This window comes from Dromiciops gliroides, chromosome 3 (genome assembly GCF_019393635.1).
Source record: "Dromiciops gliroides isolate mDroGli1 chromosome 3, mDroGli1.pri, whole genome shotgun sequence".
NCBI classification, from domain to species: domain Eukaryota; kingdom Metazoa; phylum Chordata; class Mammalia; order Microbiotheria; family Microbiotheriidae; genus Dromiciops; species Dromiciops gliroides.
In genome coordinates this window covers 587,787,309-587,809,745 of record NC_057863.1, presented here as the reverse complement: position 1 = coordinate 587,809,745, position 22,437 = coordinate 587,787,309, and the positions used below count along the sequence as shown (strand labels likewise).

Sequence of the window (22,437 nt, the reverse complement as noted above, 5' to 3'; positions counted from 1 at the left end):
TCTAAATTATAATTGGGCCGAGTCTGTCAAGATATAATCTAAGAAGATCCCCAATTATTTCCTACAAATAAAACCTTTCTTCCCCATATGGCTACTGGAACTTTTCATTCTGGAATCCTCCAGGGGGCACAAGCAAGAACTATACCCATGGGCGGGCTAGTGGGCTCAATGACCAGAATTCCTTAGGCAGCAAAATTAAAGGGGAGCTGGACATAATCTAATAAATAAGCTCACTTGCTATTCAGCAGATGGATTTTTAACAGCTGCCTCTTTTGCCCTGAGGACCCAGGTGTGGGAAACAGACAACCCCCCAGAGATTGACCAGCCTAATGCCAGCGAGGGGAAATAATACAGTCATGGATGGGGGAAAGGGAGGCAGGGTGGCATCAGGAATGCATTTGCTGTCTATATTTTTGACTGCTGTTGACCCCAGCATGGAACAGTGGCAGGGTTCACAGGGGCTCCTGAAAACATCAGAGGGCACTGGAGTTGGAGACAGGCTTTTTTAATCCTTCCCTTGTGACCACTGTTCTTCCTGAGAGACATTTACTAGTGCTACATATCAGTGAATAAGCTGACAACCGTCTCTTGTAAATAAAGGGATATTAGATCGAGGCACTTGGAGGTTTCTCTGGTATATAAATGAACCTTGGGGAGGGGGTGTCTGGGGCAGGGAAGTAGCTACCCCCAGGGAAAGCTAAATCACCTTGGGCTGAGAGAATGAGGGAAGGAATGAGGGAGAAAGAGAGGGAGAGGAGAAGAGAGAGGAAATGAGGGAGGAAGGAGAGAAAGGGAGAAAGAAAGAGGGAAGAAACAGAGACAGAGATGGAGGGAGAGAAGGAGGGGAGAAAGATCACAAAATGGGGGGGGACTAGGAGAGGCTGAAAGACAAGTTTTCAAGAGCAAGGGTTGAGGGAATGCACTTTAGGCATGGGGAATAGCTTGTGTAAATGCCCAAAGGTGGAAGGAGTATTGTGTCTGGAAAATGGTCTAGCGTCCACATGGCCTGGACTGGAGTTATAAAGGGAAGTGGTAGGAAATGAGACTGACAAGTTAGTTGGGAGCTTTAAAAGCCAAGCTCAAGAGTTAGTATTTTATCTCAGAATTAATAGAGAGACATGGAAGGTTTTTGATCAGGGAAATGACATGGTTGTTTTTTACTCTTTAGGAAGATTAATTTGGCAGCTCTGTGAAGAATGAATCAAGACAAGGAAAAGACTAGAAATAGGGAGTCCGATGAGGAGGCTTTTACAAACATCTAGGCAGGAAGTGACAAGGCCCTAAACCAGGGTCCTGGCTGTGTGAATGGACAGAAGGGAATGGATGAAAGAGATTGGAGAAGTAGGATCCACATGATTTAGCAACGAGTGAGATGTGGGGACCCGAAGGGGGAGAAATGAGGATGCCTTTGTGTCTGGATGGTGACTGGGGAAGCCACAGTGCCTTCAGTAGAAATTGGGAGGAGGAGCGAGCAGATGATGAAAAAAGATGGGATGTCTATACCGTTTTCCTCTTTAGTTGTATGGAGAAGGGTAGCTAACTGGCACAGAAACAAGAGATTTGGAGGGAAGTGTGAATGGAAAGGGCTCTGGAGTTGCTGTTTGAGACCTTGAGCTCTGTTCTGTTCTCTTGCTTGCTAGACATGTGACCTTAGTCAAGGTTCCTAATTTTTCTGGCCCTCAGTTTCTCCATCTGTAAAATGAAGTTTAGACTGGATGCCCTCAAAGGTCTCTTTGAACTCTGGAATTCTACAAGTCTATAAAGTATAAAGGCAGAAAGAAGGCAGGGATAGATGATGGCTGCTTCCTCCAGCTGGCAGACCTTGCATGCGAGTCCCTGAAGCTAGCCACTTAGCCCCGTGGTTCCAAGGGCAAAGGGTGGGTGCCTGCAGAGAAGCAGCTGGGGACAGGGCAGGAAATGTCTCAGCAGATAGAAGACTTTCTTCCTTAAGTAGGTGACATCAATCCCATCCATGCTTTCCTCTCTCCCCACCCTTCACTAATCCACAGTGACAGTCAACCTGGTGCCCCTGGCAGGGAGATGGATTTCAGGCAGCCTTCTGTGCATGGGGCCTTGCAGCAGGTACATGTTGAGATTGATAAACCCCTCCCCTCCTGGCATTCTCCCCCCCAGCACCCGTCCATCACTGTGGGCTGACTGCTGCCAACTTACATAGCATTGGGGAGCATGCAGAGGTTAATGCAAAAACAGCCGCTTTGGAGACCGAAGGAATTAAAGACAAGGGAAACAGGCTCCTGAATTATCAACATAAATAAATGAGCTGTTCGAGAGGAAGATGTATGGCCCTGTCTGAGGCAGCTGAGGCGACAGACAGGAGTCGATGGAAAAATCAGCAACAGACAGGGAGGGGATGAGTGCTGGGGGAGCCCCTGCCAAGATTTGCCCCATCTGGGAACAGGCCCTCTGCCTACAGAGGGAGCCACTGTATCCTCTGGCTCAGAGATAAAGCTCCTTATTTAGTTTAATTCAATTCAATAAGCATTTATTAAATCCCATTAAATACATGGAATATGTGGTATAATGAGCAGCGCTTCTCCTTCCCCGATACCCAACAACCAGTGAGCCACAGGCCCCTGCTTGGCCTTGACAATCTGCTCACGCATTCTGAGTCATATCCCTTCTTAAACTCAAGGACATGGTGCCCTCATCCTTCACAGTAACTGCCCATCCCTCCACTTTGGCTCTCACCCTGGGTATGGAGCCCAGCCCTAGAAGTTCCCTTACTCCCTCTCTCCCCCAGTAAATCTGCCCCCTCCTCAAATCCTACTAGACGATTGGCTAAGGTGACAAATGCAATTGTTCCAAAGTGGTCACTGTAGGGAGAGTGGCTTAAGTAGTTACGGCAACTCTATACCTGCTTATGGAATTGAACCCAAAGGAGTTTGGGAACTTCAGGCACTTTAGCAGGGATAGCGAGGGAAGAGTTTGGAGAAAAGGCATTTTCCTTGGTCACGTCACAGTGTAGTATAGAGATGTAAGCCTTATATAGATGATTTAAAAATGACTAAAATATATATGCTTCCATTTCTCTCTGACCTGCCACGAGCCTAATGGGGTCATTCATTCTCCAAATATTTATGGAGCACTTATGCTGAACTGAGGCCTTGGATACCATGGAGGATACCCATCAACAAGACCTGGTTTTTTAGGAGTTTGGTCTTATGGGGAAGAAGAGACCTAAGCATTCATACAAGTCCCACATGTAAGTTCAAAAAATTAGCTACGCTAGTACAGGCTGTGGAAGATGTTACTTGATGGCAGTTCATCTGAAAAAAAAAATCTGGAGGTTTAAATGGTTGACATTTTTATATCAGTTTAAAGGTTGAAAGGTAGGTACTGTTATGCCCATTTTTCAGATGAGGAAATGGGCTGGAAGAAGTTCAATTACTCACCCGGGATCACGTTCAAGGGTCTGCTCACTTCACTCTACTTCCCTGAAACAGTCTCCTTCACCCTTTCTTATGGTACAACAATATGACAATGAACACACTTGGAAAGATGCAAAAACTCTGATCAATGCAATGCAATCCAATAAACATTTATTAAGCACCTACTATGTTCCAGGCATTGTGCTAAATGCTGAGCATACAATTAATAAAAAGAAAGACAGTCTCTGTCCTCAAGGAGCTTACAATCTAATGGGGGAGACAACACAAACTAAAGGAGGCAGGGAAGGAGCAGGGAGAGGGAACACCATAGTCTATCTCAGTCCATGAAGTTGAAACCAGTCAGAACAGCAGATGCAAAATGGAGTGAATGACCAGACTGTGATTACAGAAGACCTTTGATGAATGGTACCCATCTTCTGACAAGAGAGATGATGGATTAGAAAGGCAGGATGAAACATACATTATTGGATGTGGCCTATGTGGGAATTTGTTTTGCTTGACTATGCATATTTATCACAAGGATTTTCTCTACCCCACTCCCTAAGGAGGGGGCAGGTAAGAGAGAGAGAGAGAGAAAATAAATGCTTGCTAATTGCAAAAGAAGGAAACAGAGGCAAGCTTCAAAGCTTGGTCCTCCTTACTCCCGGTGCAGCTTGCTGACTCCTCCACACTACTTCCTCCCTTTTAGTGGGCTGAGATCTCCCTATGAGTCAACGATGTCACATGGCAGCCCATCACAAAGATAATTTGAGAGACCTGCACACTATTCACTGACCAGGACAAACCAAATCTTGACTGTTGTAGTTGGTCCTAGGTGCCATATGTTAGGAAGGACATTATTAAATTGGAGCACACCAAGCAAAGGGTAACTAACCACAACAGGGAGGGAAGCCCCAGTCTTGCCATATGAGGACCAGTTGAGGGAATAAGAATGTTTAATACAGAGAAGACGTAGGATAGCTATGCTAGGCAGCTCAACAGAGTGCTGGGTCTGGTGTCAGGAGGACCTGAATTCAAATCTGGCCTCAGATACTTCCTAATTGGGCAAGTCACTTAACCCCTTTTGTTTCAGTTTCCTCATCTGTAAAATGAGCTGGGGAAGGAAATGGAAAACAACTCTAGTATCTTAGCCAGGAAAACTTCAAATGGGATCATGAAGAGTCAGACACTACCAACAACTAAACAGCAACAAGGATAGGCATGATAACTGTCTCTAAATAGTTGAAGGGGGATCAGAGTAGTTCTATTTAAGTGTAGAGGGCATAACTAGGAGTTGTAGAGTGAGGATCACAGTAGGGTACATGCAGAGACACCGACTTAGGCACTGCATGACACAAAGCCTGTGGACAATTAGAGCAATTCAAAATGTGCCTTTGGAGGAGGTGGGCTCCCACCAATGAAGGAGTTCAAGTGAAGGCTGACTGTTTGTTAGGGATTTTCTAAGGAGGAATTATTGTGCCAAAGATGGGTTTTCCATTTCTGGTAAGGGTTTGGACTAGAGGCCATCTGAGGTCTCTCCCTGCTATAGTATTTCATAGTCCAAGGTAGAATAAGACTTCCAAACAAGAGGTAAAAATGAGGTACTATGGGAGTTCCAAGAAGCTCAATTTCCAGACGGCAGGAACAGGGCAACAGCAGGCAAAAAAAAAGTCATAGATAGATGATGGAGAGAGGTAGCTATGATACAGGTATAGGGAATCCCCCATTTTTCAATACTCTGTGTTCCAGGACACCACATCATAAAGTAGATGACTGTTCTCAGAAGCCCAATATCTTTGCTGAGCTGTGTGCTCCAGGCCAAAGGCTTAGAGTCACATAAATCAGAGATGCTTCCCAGTGATGTATCATTATGGCGAAACACACCAGCCACAAACCACTCAAATCATTTAACATTAGGGCTCACATCCTCAAAAACAGGTGGATATGCATTGATCTTACAAGGGGTCTTGATGAAACTTAAAGTGCATACATATAAATACATCAAGCCCCTAAAATTTAATTGGTGTGGTCTATGGCTTATGGACTAATAGGAGAAATGCCAGAGACTCAGAGAGGTTAAGGGACTTGCTTATCATGACAGAGTTACTAAGTGACAGAGGAGGGGTCATGATTAAGCTTGCCTGGTTCAAAGGCAGCACTCTGCCTCTCCCCCCCCCCCAGCCCCTCCTCCCCCTGCCATGTGTCTAGAACCTCCGTATCTCAGTTTCAGTTTCTTCATCTGCATCTATCTCAAGGAAGGTAATGGATATGAAGCAGTTTATAAACCTTAATATGTGTAAAGTGCTTGCAAAGGCTGCAAAGTGTACAAATGGCACCATTTTGGGGGCGGCTAGGTGGCACCATAGTGCCCAACTCCTATTTCTGAGTTCAAATCTGGCTCAGATGCTTATTAGCTATGTGACTCTGGGCAAATAATTTAACCCTGTTTGCCTCGGTTTCTTCATCTGTAAAATGATCTGGAGAAGGAAATGGCAAACCACTCCAGTATCTTTGCCAAGAAAATCCCAAATGAGGTCACAAAGAGTTGGTCATGATTGAACAACAATGGGAAATAGCATCATTTATACACAAAGCACTCCCCCAATTTACATACCCTATCTTTACCTCTGGCAGCTAGGTGGCATAGTGGATAGAGTGCTAGGCTTGGAGTCAGGAAAATTTGAGTTCAAATCTGGCCTAAGACACTTACAAGCTGTGTGACCCTGGGCAAGTCACTCAACCCCTATTCACCTCAATTCCTCATCCATTAAATGGGAACACACTGGAGAAGGAAATGGCAAACCACTTCAGTATCTTTGCCAAGAAAACCCCCTGGATAAAGTCCATGGGATCATATAGAGTCAGACACAACTAAATAACTAAACAATAACAACACCCTTAGCTCTCTCCTGACTACATTCCTGTCTGTAACAGCCTAATCAGTATCTCTACCTATGTCCCATAGACATCTCAAAGTCAATGTTTCCAAAAACCCCACCCATTTATTTTTCAAAACACACACACACACACACACACACAAATACATGCATGCACACACATACCTGGCTTCTCTATTTCTACTGTGAGTAGCACCACCATTTCAGGCATCCAAATTCAAGATCTCTGAATTGTTCTTGATTCTTGCCTGTCACCTTCTCACAACTGTTCTTTTGTCAAATTCATTCAAGTCTACTTTCACACCCTTTCTTGCAATCATCTCCTTCCTTCACTCATTCAGCCACCTTCTTAAATTCAGGCTCTCATCACCTCAAACCTGGACTATTAGAATAGCTTCCTAATTGGTCTCCCCACCATGAGTCTCCTCCTTCTCTGGTCCATCCTCTACACAGTTGCCAAAGGGATGCTCTTAAAGCACTTAAATGTCATTCACCTGCTCAAGAAGCTTCAGTGGCTCCCTATTACCTGGAGGATAAAATACAAATTCCTTATTTTATCATTTAAAGTCATTTGCAATCTGGGTCTAACTTACCTTTCTCCTACTCATAAACTCTACCTTCCCACCATAGCGGTCTACTTGCTGGGGGGCGGGGGGAGGCTTATTCGTATTGTCATCTCTCACCTCTCTCCTTTTAAACAGGTTTTTTCTCTCCATCCACAGAAGACTCTCCTTAACTTCCCACTTGAGAATTCCTAGCTTCATTCAAAACACAGCCCAGGTTCCACTACTTACAGGAAGACTTTCTAAGTCTCCCCAGTCATTGATACACTCTCCTCATCTTGAGATTCCTTTGTATACATTCCTATAGGTTTTCTTATTTGTGCACATAGGGTTTATCCCCAAAGAATGTAAACTCCTTCCTGCCAAAGGACAGGTATCTCTAGTGCCTGGCACCCTGTAGGTGCCCAATAAATGCTTGTCACAATGTACCAAAGTGAATATTATCCATATGTACCCTTGGCATGCATTGATAATGTTTGTAAATAGCTCTGCCTGCCATCACAAATGTTGATTATGTGCCAAAGTAACAATTTGGTTTCCTTTATTAGAATTTAAAAGGGCTTTGGGGGAATGATTTGGATAGTCCAGATTTCATTAAAGAAAAAAAAAAGGAATGAACCCAATGCCTTGTCTTTTTAGGATGATATGTGTGGAAAGAACGTTAGATATTCCTTAATCCAGTCTCATTAGAAAGGACAACAATTAACCTTCCCAAAGGTTTCTGCTGACTATTTGTAACCAACCTTTGGTAGAGTCTTTTGAGTTTGTATTGGTTTGATCAGCCACAGTGAGACACTCTGTACATTGACCTTTATACCCTGGTGCCATTTTGGTCCTCTTTGATTATAAAAGACAACAGTGAGTCCAGTCTCCTAGTGGAGGTCCAGAGAGGTTAAGCAATTCACCTAAGATCCCATAGATAGCAAATCACCAAGCCAGGATTTGAATTCCAAACTGACATGTTTCCTCCCCCACTGCACCAATTTTCTCTTTAAAAATTTCCCTGTCACAAGTATAAGCATTCAGAATCATCCCACAGGCATTCAAGCTGCCTCAGAGTATCCTAATAGTTGCTCAAAGTGTACTTCTTAGTGATGATAGCTGTGGTGGTGATCATGGCACTATGGTGGTGCTGGCAGCATGGGTATCCAAGCAACACAGGTACAGAGGTGCTAGCCTCTAATTAGGAAAGTCCAGCCAAGTTGGACAGACTGGGTGAAAAAATGATGTAAGCTATTGCCAAACATTGTGGCATTCAGAGACAAAGATAGCAAGCATGTTCCCAGAGCAGGATTGCTGGTAGGTAAGTATTCTTGGCATAACTTTGTCCCTTTTCGGTGAATTTGGTGGTTTGTGTAGTCAAGGTAAGATACAGGCAACCCTCAAGGGCATAGGAAGGGTATGGGGACATTTTACAGGTTTCTAACCATTTCTTTTTGTGTCTGTGTGTGTGTTTGAGGAAATTGGGGTTAAGTGACTTGACCAGGGTCACACAGCTAGTAAGTGTCAAGTGTCTGAGGCTGGATTTGAACTCAGGTCCTCCTGAATCCAGGACTGGTGCTTTATTCACCTCGCCACCTAGCTGCCCCTAACCATTTCCTTGACAGATATGTCTTAGTATATATTTCCCCACTCCTGATAGACAGAAATAGTTGAGTCACAGAAACTATAAAACCTAGCACCAAATAACTTTATGTAGGTTCTATAGAAATAAACCACTATCCAGTCTATCAGGAGGCTGTTTTCAGGAGCTAGAGAATGGGTCTTTCATTTCTCTGCAAGACTGGAACTATTCTGTGGGTGTCAATCTGTCTATATTATGTCAATGGGGAGATGAAGGGATTCTGAAGTGGACCCTGGGCAGATCAGTTTGCTAGGGGGTCAGCAGCCACTGATGAATCTTTGACCTTAGCATATTCTGTAGACCCTCATCTGAGAGTATTTCTGAAAACCCATTGTGTCTAACACTAGAAGGACCAAGCTGGGATGCTAGCCAAGGCCATCTGGTACTTCCCCTTGCCTTGAATTCATTCCAGATTATTAAAAGAATGTTTCCTTATATGCCAACAGCATCATTCAGAACACTTCCGATTTAAGGTGAGTATTGCCCTTACTTTTTAATAAAGGGTAAGGGTTACTTTTTTCATTGTACTGATGGGGAAGGAGATTAGCATTCGAATCACTCTCCTGAACCCTCATCTTTCTTATCAACTCTCTGCTGGACTTCTCTGCATGGATATCCTGTAGACATCTCAAACTTAATGGGTCTAAAAACAGAACTGATATTTTCTCTAAAGCCAATCCTTCCTCCAAACTTCCTCATTTCTGCTGAGGATGCCATCATCCTTCTCATCATCCAAGTTAATAACTTGGAGCCTTCATAGATTCCTCCCTCTTTCTCACTTCCTATATCTAATCAGTTATCAAGTCTTGTCAATTTTACCTGCACAAAGTCTCTTTCCTCCATTCCTTTCTTTGCACTCCTGCCTCTACCAGAACATTGGCCCTCACCACCACTCAGCTTAACTATCACAATGAACAGCCTCCTAATTTCTACCGTAATTGACTTTCTATTTTGTTTCTTCCCCACTCCAATCCATTCTCTACACAGTTGCCAAATGATTAGTCCTAAAACATACAATCTATCTGTCTGATCTTATCCACAGCACTCTAAAAATATTCAATTACTCTACATCAATAATAAAATACAAGATGGCAAAGTTCACCACATGATCACTCCAAAAACCTCCAAATAATGCCATAAGACAATTCATGGAGTAGCAAACCCCACAAAAGGATGGAGTGAGATCATTTTCCAGCCAAAGATGACTTAGAAAGGTGGCAGGAAAAGTCTGTTGTACTGGGGTATGAGTGGATACAAGACCTGGGCAGCACTGACACTGACCCAGCCCCAGGCAGGCCACACCAGAGAGAGAGAGAGACCTCCAGAGCTTCTGAATCAGCTGAAGCTGTGGCTACTTCTGAAACTCAGCTCATGGTCTGGTGAGAAGGGCAAGCGGCTGGCCAAGGGGGAGATTACAGGGGTTTCTGCTGGCACTGATGTGGAAGTGTGTTGTATTTCTCATGCTGGGAACCAGGAAGCAGTTTTGAGTGGTGGACCCAGTGGGGGAGAGGCACAGGCATGCCCAAAGCTAGCAACCATAGTGAGACAGAATTCTGTTTCCAGGTTAAAGAGCAAGCAAGCCTGGGGCTATTTACAGACCAGAGCACAAGCCAGGGGAGTGAAGAACCTTTCTCTCCTTAAATTTATCCACCTGGGACCCCCTAAAGCTTGGGACAGTGCATCCTGGAGGTAGGGCCCAACTTTAAGAAGGATTAAAAGTCAGGAAGTAGGCTAGAAAAAAATGATCAGACAGAAAAAAATGTGGACCATTGAGAGTTTCTTTGGTAACAAGGAAGATCAAAATACACCCTCACAAGAACATAACAAAGTCAAAGCTCCCACATCCAAAGATTCCAAGAAACAAACGAATTGGTCTCAGGCCATGGAAGTGCTCACAAAGGACTTTGAAGATAAAGTAAGAGAGGTAGAGGAAAAAATGGAAAGAGAAATGAGAGTGATGTAGGAAAGCCATGAAAAAAATTCAACAGTTTGAAAAGCCAAATGGAAAAGCTCTCAGGAGAAACAAGAATGATGCAGGAAAGTCATTTAAAAAGTCAACAGCTTGATAAATCAAATGGAAAAGCTCTCTGAAGAAAATAATTGCTTAAGAATTAGGATTGAACAAATGGAAGCTAATGACCTTATGAGAAATCAAGACACAATAAAACAAATCCAAATGAATGAAAAAATAGAGGGCAATATGAAATATCTCCTTGGAAAAACAGCTGACCTGGAAAATAGAGCCAGGAGAGATAATTTGAAAATTATTGGATTACCTGAAAACCATGATTAAAATCTTCCAAGAGATTGTCAGGGAAAATTGTTCTGATATTCTAGAAGCAGAAGTTAAAATAGAAATTGAAAGAATCCATCCATCACCTCCCAAAATGAAAACTCCCAGGAATATTATAGCCAAATTACAGAGATCCCAGGTCAAGGAGAAAATATTGCAAGCAGCCTGAAAGAAACAATTCATGTACTGTGGATCCATAGTCAGGATAACACAAGATCTAGGAGCTCCTACATTAAAGAATCAGAAGGCATGGAATATGATATTCCAGAGTGCAAAGGAATTGAGATTACAACAAAAAGTCACCTACCCAGCAAAACTGAACATCATCTTTCAGGGGAAAAATGGGACTTCAATGAAAAAGAAGACTTTCGGGCATTCATGATGAAAAGGCCTGAACTCAATAGAAAATTTCACTTCCAAATACAAGACCCTAGAGAAGCATAAAAAGGTAAACAGGAAAAAGAAATTGTGAAGGATGTTAAAAGGTTAAACTGTTTACATTCCTACATGGGAAGATGATACTTCTAACTAATAAGAACTTTCTCAGTATTAGGGCAGCTGAAAGGAATAAATCTGGACAGAGGGCACAGGTGGAAATTGATTATGAAGGGATGATATCTGTAAAGCATTTATTGTTTATCACTTTTTGTGGGGTAGTCAAGGTTGGGGGGCATGCCCAGGGTTGTGCAGTTAGGGAGTATCTTATGTCTGAGGCAGGATTTGGGCTCAGGTCCTCCTGGGGCCAGGGTGGGTGTTTTGTCCACTGTGTCACCTAGCTTTCTCATGATGTCATCCTTAAAACAAAAAGAATAAAATACAAAATCCTTGTCTTGACACTTGATGGCCTCCATAATCTAGTACCTACCTTCCATTTGTATTTAATTTATGTGACTTCTTTTTAATCACTCTCTATTCCACACATAGGTCTGCTGGATGCTCCCTGTATTAGGTATTCTATCTTCCATATCATTGACATTGGTCTTTCATGTTTGCAAATATACTTCCACCTCATCTCCATTTGGTAGAATACACAGATTTCTTCAAAGCACAGATCAGCCACCTCCTTCATGATATGAAGGCTTTTATGCATTTACCTCTATCCATCCTCCCCTACTCATTAAGATTCATGCCCTCCTGAAATTTCTTTTGTATCATTTTACATGTGTTTTGAATTTCCTTAGCTATGGCCTATTTTATCCTTTCAGTATAACATAACCTCCTAGAAGGCAAGATTTCATATATATACATATAAATATATGTACTTATATTTATATGTATATATGTATGTATGTATATGTATGTATGTAAAAGTGAATATATGGCTGTATGTGTCTATATATGTATGTATATATGTATACATTACATATAGAGAGAGACACATACACACACATATACCCAGACCCTAGTGCAGTGCCTTGAGTACAGTAGGTGATTAATGAATGTTTATTCAATTGAATTGAATGACAACCCAAAGGCAGTGGAGCAGTGAAGTAGTGAAAACTGTATTTACTATGATGTTATTCACTATCCCACATCTGATGTGACTAAAGGAGGAGTCTAATGTTGTTACTATAATTGTTTTAGTATTATGAGAAATGGGTAGAAAAAAACAACCACAAAAATCTCTCACCAAAATTCTTTTTTTCCTTCCTTCACACATGCTTTCTGACCCAGAGTAATCACTCTGGATCAATGGTTCCTCTTTGGAATTAAAAAAAAAGTCCAACATGTTCATTTTAATTTAAAAAATGCAATTTTAAATGGTAGGGAGCCTTTTAATTCTCCACTCTAGGTTATAAAAAAAATAATAGATAGGCAGAAACGTGTTATTAAAGCCATCTATTTTTCTTGGCGTCCTGGTAATTTAATAAACTGCTGAAGCCAGACTTCGGGACTTTATGATGCTGTAAGAAGAAAAGTTGTCTGTTGATTCATCATCGTCTGACTCCCACCCCAAATATTTCCTCCCCACTCCCAGAGTGATTTCTGAAGGACAAAGGATTTCTGAAGAGACTGAGAAATATTTGACAAATATGTGGCAAAAACTTTAGACCCCTAAAGATTTCAGAGGGCAGAATGAGGACCAATGGCTAAAAGTTATGAGAGGTAGATTTCAGCTCAGTATAAGGAAAAACTTGTTATAGTTATGTCTATCCCAGAATAGGCTGCTTTGTGAAGTATTGGGTTCTTCATCAATGGAGATGCTGAAGATCGAACTAGATGACCATCTCTCAGAGACGTAGGAAGCATTTTTTGTTCAGGTATGAGTTAAGAAGAGGTATTCTGTACAGTCTTTTCCAGCTATGATTTTTTTCTTTTTTAAAAATAGTATTTTATTTTATTTATTCCAATTACATGTAAAGATAGTTTTCTTTTTTTAATTAAAGTATTTTATTTTTTTTCCCGTTACATGTAAAGACAGTTCTCAACTTTTGTTTATACAAGCTTTCCAATTTCAGATTTTTCTCCCTCCCTCCCCTCCCTCTCCCCTCCCCTAGACAGCAGGTAATCTGATATAGGTTTTATATATATATATATACACATATACATACACATATACATATACATATATATACATACATATAAATATACATAATAACATTAAACATATTTCTGCATTTCCAGCTATGAGTTTTAGAGGTTTTCATAGCAGTATAGGAAGAATATTGGATTTTAAGGCAGAAGACCTGGGTCCAAATTTCATGTTAATAGGTGGTAGTGGTGGAGAAGGATACTGTAGACCTTAGGAAGAGGCAGAGGCAAAGATTCAGAGGCCAGAAATCATGAGCCATGTCAGTAAGCAGAGTCATCCATTCTGGCTAGAGCATGGAAGTACAAGAATAAGAAAATTACAAGATAATGCTAAAAAGCCAGGATGACATCAGATGTTGGAGGACCATGCTAAGTAGTTTGACCTAATGGTCAAACCTAATTACTGGACCTAATGGTTATCTGGACAGGTGCAGAAGGGTTTTGAGGAGTCACATGATCAGATATGAGCATAATCAGATCTGTTTGGCAGGAGTGTAAAGGATATACTGGAGTGGGAAAGTAATGGATAGAGGAAGATTGGTTCATAGGCCATTGCTGGGGGGAATAATATTACATTTGGCCATTTAAAATAGTGGGAATCTAAGCTGATCTTGAGAGGACAAAATGTTATCTCATTTGATCCTCTCAACAATTTTGAGAGGAAGGTGCTATTTTTTCCTCCTTTTACAGATATGGAAACTGAGGCAGAGAGGTTAAATGACTTACTTAGGGCCACATAGCTAGTCAGTGTTAGATCCAGAATTTGAACTCAGATCTTCCTATCTCCAGTTCCACTGCTCTATCTACTGTACCATCAACTTTGCTGAGTTGAAGAGTGGTATTGAAAACAGGGAATAGGAGAATATTCAATAAATATGGCAGATGTAAAGTTGGCAGAATTAAGTCATCCAATTAGATGTTGGAGGTGAGAGAGAGACAAATATAATAATGAAATTAGGAACATGAGTGAATTATGGTACTACTGACAGTAATGGAAAAATCAGAAAGGGGAACAGGTTTTGAGGGAAAGATAATAAGCTCTGTTTGAGGACAGAAGATAATTTATAAGAGGTTGAGGAGATGGCAGGTAGTAAGGAAGAACAAAAAACTTATGGAGAAGTGTAACAATGAAAGAAAAGGGATAGATAAGATGGATGGGTGTCAAGAGAACCCTGACTTTTCTTTCCTTTCCTTTCTTTTACTTTTCTTTTCCCCTTGGTATTGTTCCTTAATATGATTTTATTTTTTCCAATTACATGTAAAGATAGTTTTTAACCTTCATTTTAGTAAGATTTTGAGTTCCAAATTTTTCTCCCTTCCTCTCTTCCCTCCCCCTTCCCCAAGACAGCAAACAATCAAACATAGGTTATATATGTACAATCATGTTAAACATATTTTCACGTTAGTATTTTGTGAAAGAAGAATCATAAAAAAGGGAAAACCCACCAGAAAGAAAAAACAAACAAACAAACAACAAATAAAGTGAAAATAGTATGCTTCAATCTGCATTCAGACTCCACAGTTCTTTCTCTGGATGTGAATAGCATTTTCCATTATGAGTCTTTTGGCATTGTCTTGGATCATTGCATTGCTTAGAAGAGATAAATCTGTCCTTGATTATCACATAGTGTTTCTGTTACTGTGTACAATGTTCTCCTGGTCCTGCTCACTTTACTCAGCATTAGGGGAACCCTGACTTTAATCCTAATTCCTTAGATCTCTGTATGGTAGTGTACTGAGTGTTTGTAGACAAAGGGGAAGGATGGTGGAAAAGAAGACTCTGAAGATGCTTAAAAGACAGGGGATGATTGCTTGAGCAAGGACCTGGAGAAGGTGGGAGGTTGGACCAGGGACAGGTAGAGGGACCCACTTTAGGGTAAAGTGGGGATGCTGAGACTTTCTGAGACCCAAAGGAAAGAGAAGACAGTTGTCACTGCTATTGCTGCTGAAAAGTTTGGAGGTACAGAGTAGGGAAAATGAAGAGACATTGATAGTCTTGAATTTTGGACACCTTCAAACAAGATTATTGTTTTAGAAAAGCATTTAAACCACTTTCCTATCTTTACATAAGTTCTTGAGGTAGCCTAGTGAAGTTCATCTGATTTCTTTACAGGAACTGCTAGGGCTCTGAAAGTACAGTAAGGTTGGGAGGCAATATGACTTTTGGAGTACTTATTCCAGAAACATTTTCCTTGACCTCTCCAGGCCTCAGTTTGTCTAGATGTAAAATGCATGGAATAATTCATACATCTATAACAAAATAGAGTCATTCACACACAAAGGGGGGGGGTTATGACCTTCTTATCACTGGAATTTGCCCTTGGACCCCTTCTTCCAGGGGGCAATAGAAGTAAAATCTCATCTATGAGACCCCATTGGGTAAAGGCAACAATCCAGGTATAGGTGGGCAACCAATCAATCAATCAGCACCTATTATGTGCCAAGTATTGGAAATTCAAAATAAAAAAAGGAAGTAATCCCTGCTCTAAGGGAACCTCTGTTCTATTGGGAGAGACAGTATAAAAGAAATACAAAATAAAGTTGCTAAATACAAGGTAATTTGTCATGGAGGGCACTTGCAGTTAGGGAGGGGTCAGGAAAAGTAGAAAGTATAGAAGTCAGTGCTTAAGCTGTTTCTTGAAGAGAGGGATTTTTCTTTCAAAAGGTGGAGCAAAGGACTGAGTGTGTTCCAGGCATTGGCACCTTGATGAGAGATGGAGTGCTACATGTGTGAAGAACAAAGAAAAATTCAATACGATTCAACTGTGGGTAATGAGAAGGGGAAGGAATGTTTAATGAACTTGGAAAGGTAGGTTGGGACTAAGCTACAAAGGGCTCTAAACTCCAAATGGTGTAATTTTCAGGTGGGGGAGGAGGGATTTGGAATAAGAAGAAACCAGGAAGAGGGAGTGACAGATGTCAACCAAGAAGAGCCAGTCAAGATTCAAATCTGGGAGACAGAGAATGAAGAGACCACATCAATCAATAGCAGTTAGGTTGATCTGATACTGCATATAACCAGCAAAAGAAATTCAAACTACCTGAAAAGAAATTAGAAAAGTAACTTGGCAGAACAGGGTAAGCTTTGGAATCAGTCTCAGCCCTTCTTGGAAAGAAGGGGGGAAGGAAGAAGAGACTATATCTCACAGTCTGATACCTATTCTTCCAAATATGTTACCAGCTACTTCCCCAATCTGGCCACTAGAACAGGAGACAGCTGGGACACACTCTGGTTTCCATTCTATGACTTCCCAGGCTGGAAACAGAAATAGCCACAAGCAGCTGATCCTGCCCTTTGCCTCAGCACTCAAATCTTCCAGCATGATGGAAGTCAGCCCCACTGTTCATGCTCCTGCAGCAAGTTCCAAATCAGAGCCCTCATTCTATTGTCTCTGTTGCTCCTAGGGCAGGAAATAAACATTGTCTATCCAGGACTATATCTGCCAGGAACCCACAGGGGTGGGCCCCCAACACTTCTCTGTGCCTGCAAAGTCTGTCTCAAAAGCTGGTTAGGTACATCATCTTATGAGGTCCTCATAACTAGCCTTTGAAAAAGGCAGGTCATGGCTCATCTCTGCTTCACAGACTCACAGAATTGTAAGGTTGGAAGGTCCCTTAGAGGACAAGTAGTCTGACCCTATCCAAAATGGAATCCTCTCAACAACTTGTCTGATGAACAGCCATCCAGCCTTTCCTTGAAGATCTTCCATAAGAAGATAAGGGGACCCACCACCTCTTAAAGGAAAAAAATTGAGGTTACAAGAGGTTGACAGCTCTGTTGTTCAGTTCTTTCCATTATGCACCACTCTTCATGACCTCATTTGGGGTTTTCTTGGCAAAGATACTGGAGTGGTCTGCCATTTCCTTCTACAGATCATTTTATAGATGAGAAAACTGAGGCAAACAGAGTGAAGTGACTTGCCCAGGGTCACACAGCTGGTATCTGAGGCCAGATTTGGACTCAGGAAGATGAGTCTTCCTGATTCCGGGCCCAGCTCTCTATCTACTGTACCACCTAGTGGCCCTCAGTTCCCATTTACATAGTACTTTAATGTTTACAAAGCATTTCCTTACAGTAGCCATGTGAGGTAGGTAGGTAACCATACAGGGATTTTCCCCATTTCAGAGATGAGGAAATTGTGACCAGAAGAAATTAAATGGTTTGTCCAAGGTAAGTGGCAGAGTCATACATATTTGAACTCAGATTTCGTCATCACAAGTCTATTTCTCTTTCCACTATACAATGCTTCCTGCAGTCATAAGGTATTTAGTGATAGGACTTGGATGCTAAAACTGAATCTTCTGGTTTGTAGTGTGTATGTGTGTGTGTGTGTGTGTGTGTGTGTGTGTATGGGGGTAGCTGGTTGGACTTGGAGGTGGGTGGGGCAACTGTAGCCCAGGACTTTGGCCTGAATCATCTATGGCTTTGAATAGAGACATGAAAGGAATATGTGCTCCCATTTCCAGATGTTATGACCCTACTATGTTTCCAAGGGCTTAGAATTCCCTTTGGGAGTCCCTGTGAACAGGAATAATGATTTTTCTCTTTGGAGGACAGAGGACTGGTGCCTCTCTCTACTCTCCCTGCTTGGATGCACAGCCTGAGCCCAAGGCCTCCAGGATGAGAGTCCCAGGCCAATGAGCACAGTCTCATTGTCTTGCAGCAGGAGGCTTGGTAGAGTTAAGGGGTGGGGGGGGGCAGGGAAGCTCAGGGCCGAGTCAATTCCTTCCCAACTCCGGAATGACAATCCATCAGACCTGACAGTTCTCCTATGTATTTGAGCTAATGTCATTAGGAATGCAGGGAAAAGTCCAGGTGGTGAGAGAATCCAGACAGCTCCCATTGTGATTGGAGACAAGCCTGAGGCCTGGGGATACTGTGTGCTTAAGTGCCCAGCATTCACTGGGGGAGCCCCCTGCCGAGTGGAGGGGCAGCTGTGCTGACTGGGGCTACTTAGGCAGCAACCTGTGCTGGGGTCAGCACTGCTGTATGAATGTGCTTCACTGAAAAGCCCCCAGGGAGGACTCACCTCCTGCTGTGACCATTAGCTCATCACCTCTCTGATCACTTTTCTTGGAAAATGCCTGAGATCCTTATTCTGCCACCTGTGTCCTTGCCCTCTTCTTTCCCACCTGACTCATTGTGCCCATTAAGACTCCTTGCTATGAAATCGCTCCTCTGCCCCAGTCCTGCTCTCATGCTACCCAGCATCAATGCCCCCCTCTCTGTTAATGCACTGGTACCATCCTAGTACAGATTCACATTACTGCCTGCCTGGACTAGTCCTATAACCTAAAAGGTCTTTGGTCCCCCAGTGTCTTCCTCCCCAAGCCATAATTTATACCAGAGGCGTCAAACATGTGGTCCAGGGACCACATTGCAGCCATCAATGAACCAAATTAAAGGTAATTGGGAAATATTTAACAAAATAAATGAAAATACAGTAGAACACAGATAATATTAATATGTGTTTTTCTAAGTCAACATGCCACCCACAGGGATCCATATCCATGATTCAGTGGCCCCCGTCTCCATTTGAGTTCAACACTACTGCTTTATGTAATTGTCAGAGTAATATTTCCACTCTGACCATGCCAATCATCTGCTCAAAACCCTTCTGGGGATCCTTTTTTACCTATTTAGCCAGTTCTTTCATTTGGAAATTGAAAAGAAAGAGATCATGACTGGAATTGTGATTTCACCGATGGGGAAAAGCCCTCCACCAATTCAGGTTGGCACCTTTTCTTCAATTTATAGTCTTAGCGATTTATTTAAAGTCCCTCCACTTCCCCTGGGGTCATCTAGCCAGTATATGTCAGAGCTGGTGCTTGAACTCAGGTTTTCCTGGCTTCTAAGCTAACTGTCCAGTGTACCATGAATTTGTTACTACTCTGCATTGCTGGTCTGATCTCTTGTTATCCCCTTCCCTATCCTCCATACAAATTGGACTTCTCTATGTCCTTCCTACATACAATGTACAGTCCTATCTCTATCCCTTTGCTCAGTCTGTTCCCTATGCCTAGGATGGCACACCTTCTCCAAAAAGGGATGAATTCTCACCCCTTCTTTCAAGTCCAACTCCAATGCCACTACTTTGTGAAGCCTTTCTGAACCTTCCACCCTCAGGCTTCACAAAGTCTTTTGCTTGTACCTTTCTAGTGGACTTATTATGTAATACTGTGTATTCTCTCTGTGTATGTCTCATCCCTCTGCCACACTGGAAGTTCCTCAAAATTATTATGAACATTCCAAGGCAAAGTAACCAACTGTCACATGAGGACAGGGTCTCTATCTTTCCTTACCTTGACTTATTAACCTGTCCCCTGGCACAGTGCTCTCCACACTTCCCTTAGTATTTCAATGAATATGTGATCTCAAACATGTAACCATTCTATCCCCTCCTACACCTCTTTAGCTCATGCTATCTCTCTACCAATTCTCCATGGAGGACCTGCTCAATGTGATGGACACATTCTTTTAATTCTTTTTAACATTTTTGCTGATACCTGTGAAGCACTCAAACTAGCCATCTATTATCTCTCACTCCTGCTCGATGGCCTTTCCTGTCATTCTTGTCCTTTCCTTAATGTCTTTTGCACCACTTCTCAAATTCAATCCAGACATAGTCATATGCGTGGACCCACTCACAAGCCATACATCCAGCCACCATTGCCCTCTGGGGAACCTGCAGTTTTTTTTTTTCTTCTGAGATCATGGCCCCCCCACAGTTTACAGTCACATGGCATCACCTGGAGAATAACTGAGTTAAAAAAGACAGATTCTTGTGTCAGAGAGCAGCTTAGGATCATTGAAAGCACTACACAATTTCCCAAATTCAATTAAACAATTTAATTCAACAGACTTTTATTAAAAGCTTACTCTATGCAAGACCCTGTTGGGCAAATGGAAAAATGAGTGAATGAAGTGTTCATCAGATACTTACTCTGTGTAAAACACTGTGCTGGGATGCAAATAGAAAAGTAAGACAATCCCTGGTCTCCAGGAGCTCATCTTCCAATAGAAGATTTCAGCTGCAAATCAGCTGGAAAGGTCCCCTGATCCTTAGGGTACAGCAACGAAGCAAATGATAGACTATGTAGACTTGGGAGTCATCTGCATAGAGATGATTATTGAAACTGTGGGGATGATATATGAATGTAGTTGTTTGCTTGTTGTCTTCCTCATTAGAATGTAACCTCCTTGAGGGCAGGCATCGTGTCATCTTTCTTTGTAACTCCAGTGTATATTTAGCCCAGTGTTGGCACACAGAAATTGCTTAATAAACATATTGTTTAGCAAGGAGATCATGTCCGTTCTTATTCAATTCTGAGCCCACTTTATTGGGTTTTAATTTTTAAAATTTATTTTATTTTCACTTTTTTGGCTCCCAGCTCATGGTGGTGAAGGTGCAACTTCTTTTGGTCATCCTGAATCCAGGTTCATCTGACACCAGCAGCCACCCCATAGCATCCAGGCTGAGCCTCTACCTTCATCGCCACCATGACATCCAAGTTTGACCCTAACAAAATTAAAGCCGTGTTTTTAAGGTGCACTGGTGGTGAAGTTGGTGCCACATCAGCTCTGCCCCCCATCCCTTGGGTTTGTCTCCCAAAAAGGTTGGTGATGACATTGCCAAGGCAACTGGTGACTGGAAAGCATAAGGATCACAATGAAACTTACCATTTAGAACAGACAGGCCCAGATTGAGGTTGTGCCTTCTGCTTCAGCCTTGATCATCAAAGCCCTAAAGGAATCTCATCAGAACAGAAAGAAGCAGAAAAATATTAAACACGGTGGAAACATCCGTCTCGATGAGATCATCAACATTGCTCGACAGATGAGGCACTGATCCTTGGCAAGAGAGCTCTCTGGAACCATTAAAGAGATCCTTGGAACAGCCCAGTCTGTGGGCTACAACATTGATGGCAGGCACCCTCATGATGTTATTGATGACATCAATAGTGGTGCTGTGGAATGCCCAGCAAGTTATGCTACAAAAGAGACTATTGCAATAAATTAACATTTGACAACAGACAGAGGCTCTTCGTTTTTCAGTCCAGAAAAATTTTTGTGTCAGAAGCTACCATGCATTCTGGGAAATTATTGTGTTGATTTAATTCCTTTAGACCACTTGTTCTGCAGTGACTTTTCAGCTACTTTGAAATTCATTGGGAGGAGGGTAGTGTTAGAAGAGCAGGAAAGTTGTTGAAGCATCTTAGCTTTGGGGCTGTAAATTGAGAGAAGACTGGCCAGACAAGCCAAAAATTGCTCCAGGGGTGAGCAGAGTTTGTCATATTTGCAGAATGATGGGAGAGAGCCTGCCCATTTGCTTTTAAAAATCTTGAGGGTTTGGGGTGGGGGCGGTGAGGATCTGCTCAATAGCAAACCCAGGAGGGTTCAGTTCAGTTGATGACAATAAAAGCTGCAACTTGGGAATCAAGAAAGTGAGAAGAGAGGTTCTAAAGAAATAACCCTTGGCTCAAGATTTTTGCACAAAGAGTATGGGTTTATGCTAGGGTGTTTGTGGTCAACAATGTATAAAATTTTTTTTCTAAAAAAAATTATTTTATTTTCAATTCAGGGAACAAAACAAACATTTCCATTACACAGTACATACAGTAAAAAAGACAATTGCACATGAAACTGCAGATCTACCATTTACAATTTACCAACTATCAAGGATATATTAACTAGGTCAATGAGCTTCCTATATAACTGAATATCATCATCTGAGCAATACACACAATAGTCTTCATCTGAGTATTGTTACTTTCTCCCCCTTTTTTCCTGTGTCAATGATTAAGCTTAACTCTTGAGTGACTGTAGATCTAATCAAGGAGATTTTGTGGTGTTTGGGGGGTTGGTATACAATCAGCACATCTTCTACAAACATCTGAAAAAATATCTCAACTTATCTCCTATAAATGGGCTTCCTATAAGACATTTTCTGTGACAATAAAAAATTCACTTTTGACAGACATGTCGTACTGTTTTATGCTTTGCTGGATATTAGTACTTAGTAGAAGACTAAACAAAGCCATCTCTAGGATTGCATCTATTGAAGAGTTTTATATGATATTTTTACATGTGCAATGGAGATATATACATTTTGTTCTACCTGGTAAATATGTTTTTTTT

The 22,437-nt window shown here is 41.9% G+C and overlaps 1 pseudogene; it reads left to right on the top strand.

Moving 5' to 3' along the window:
* Positions 1–20,799: 20,799 nt before the first annotated feature.
* On the top strand, positions 20,800–21,319 carry LOC122748116 (annotated as a pseudogene).
* The last annotated feature ends 1,118 nt before the right edge of the window (positions 21,320–22,437 follow it).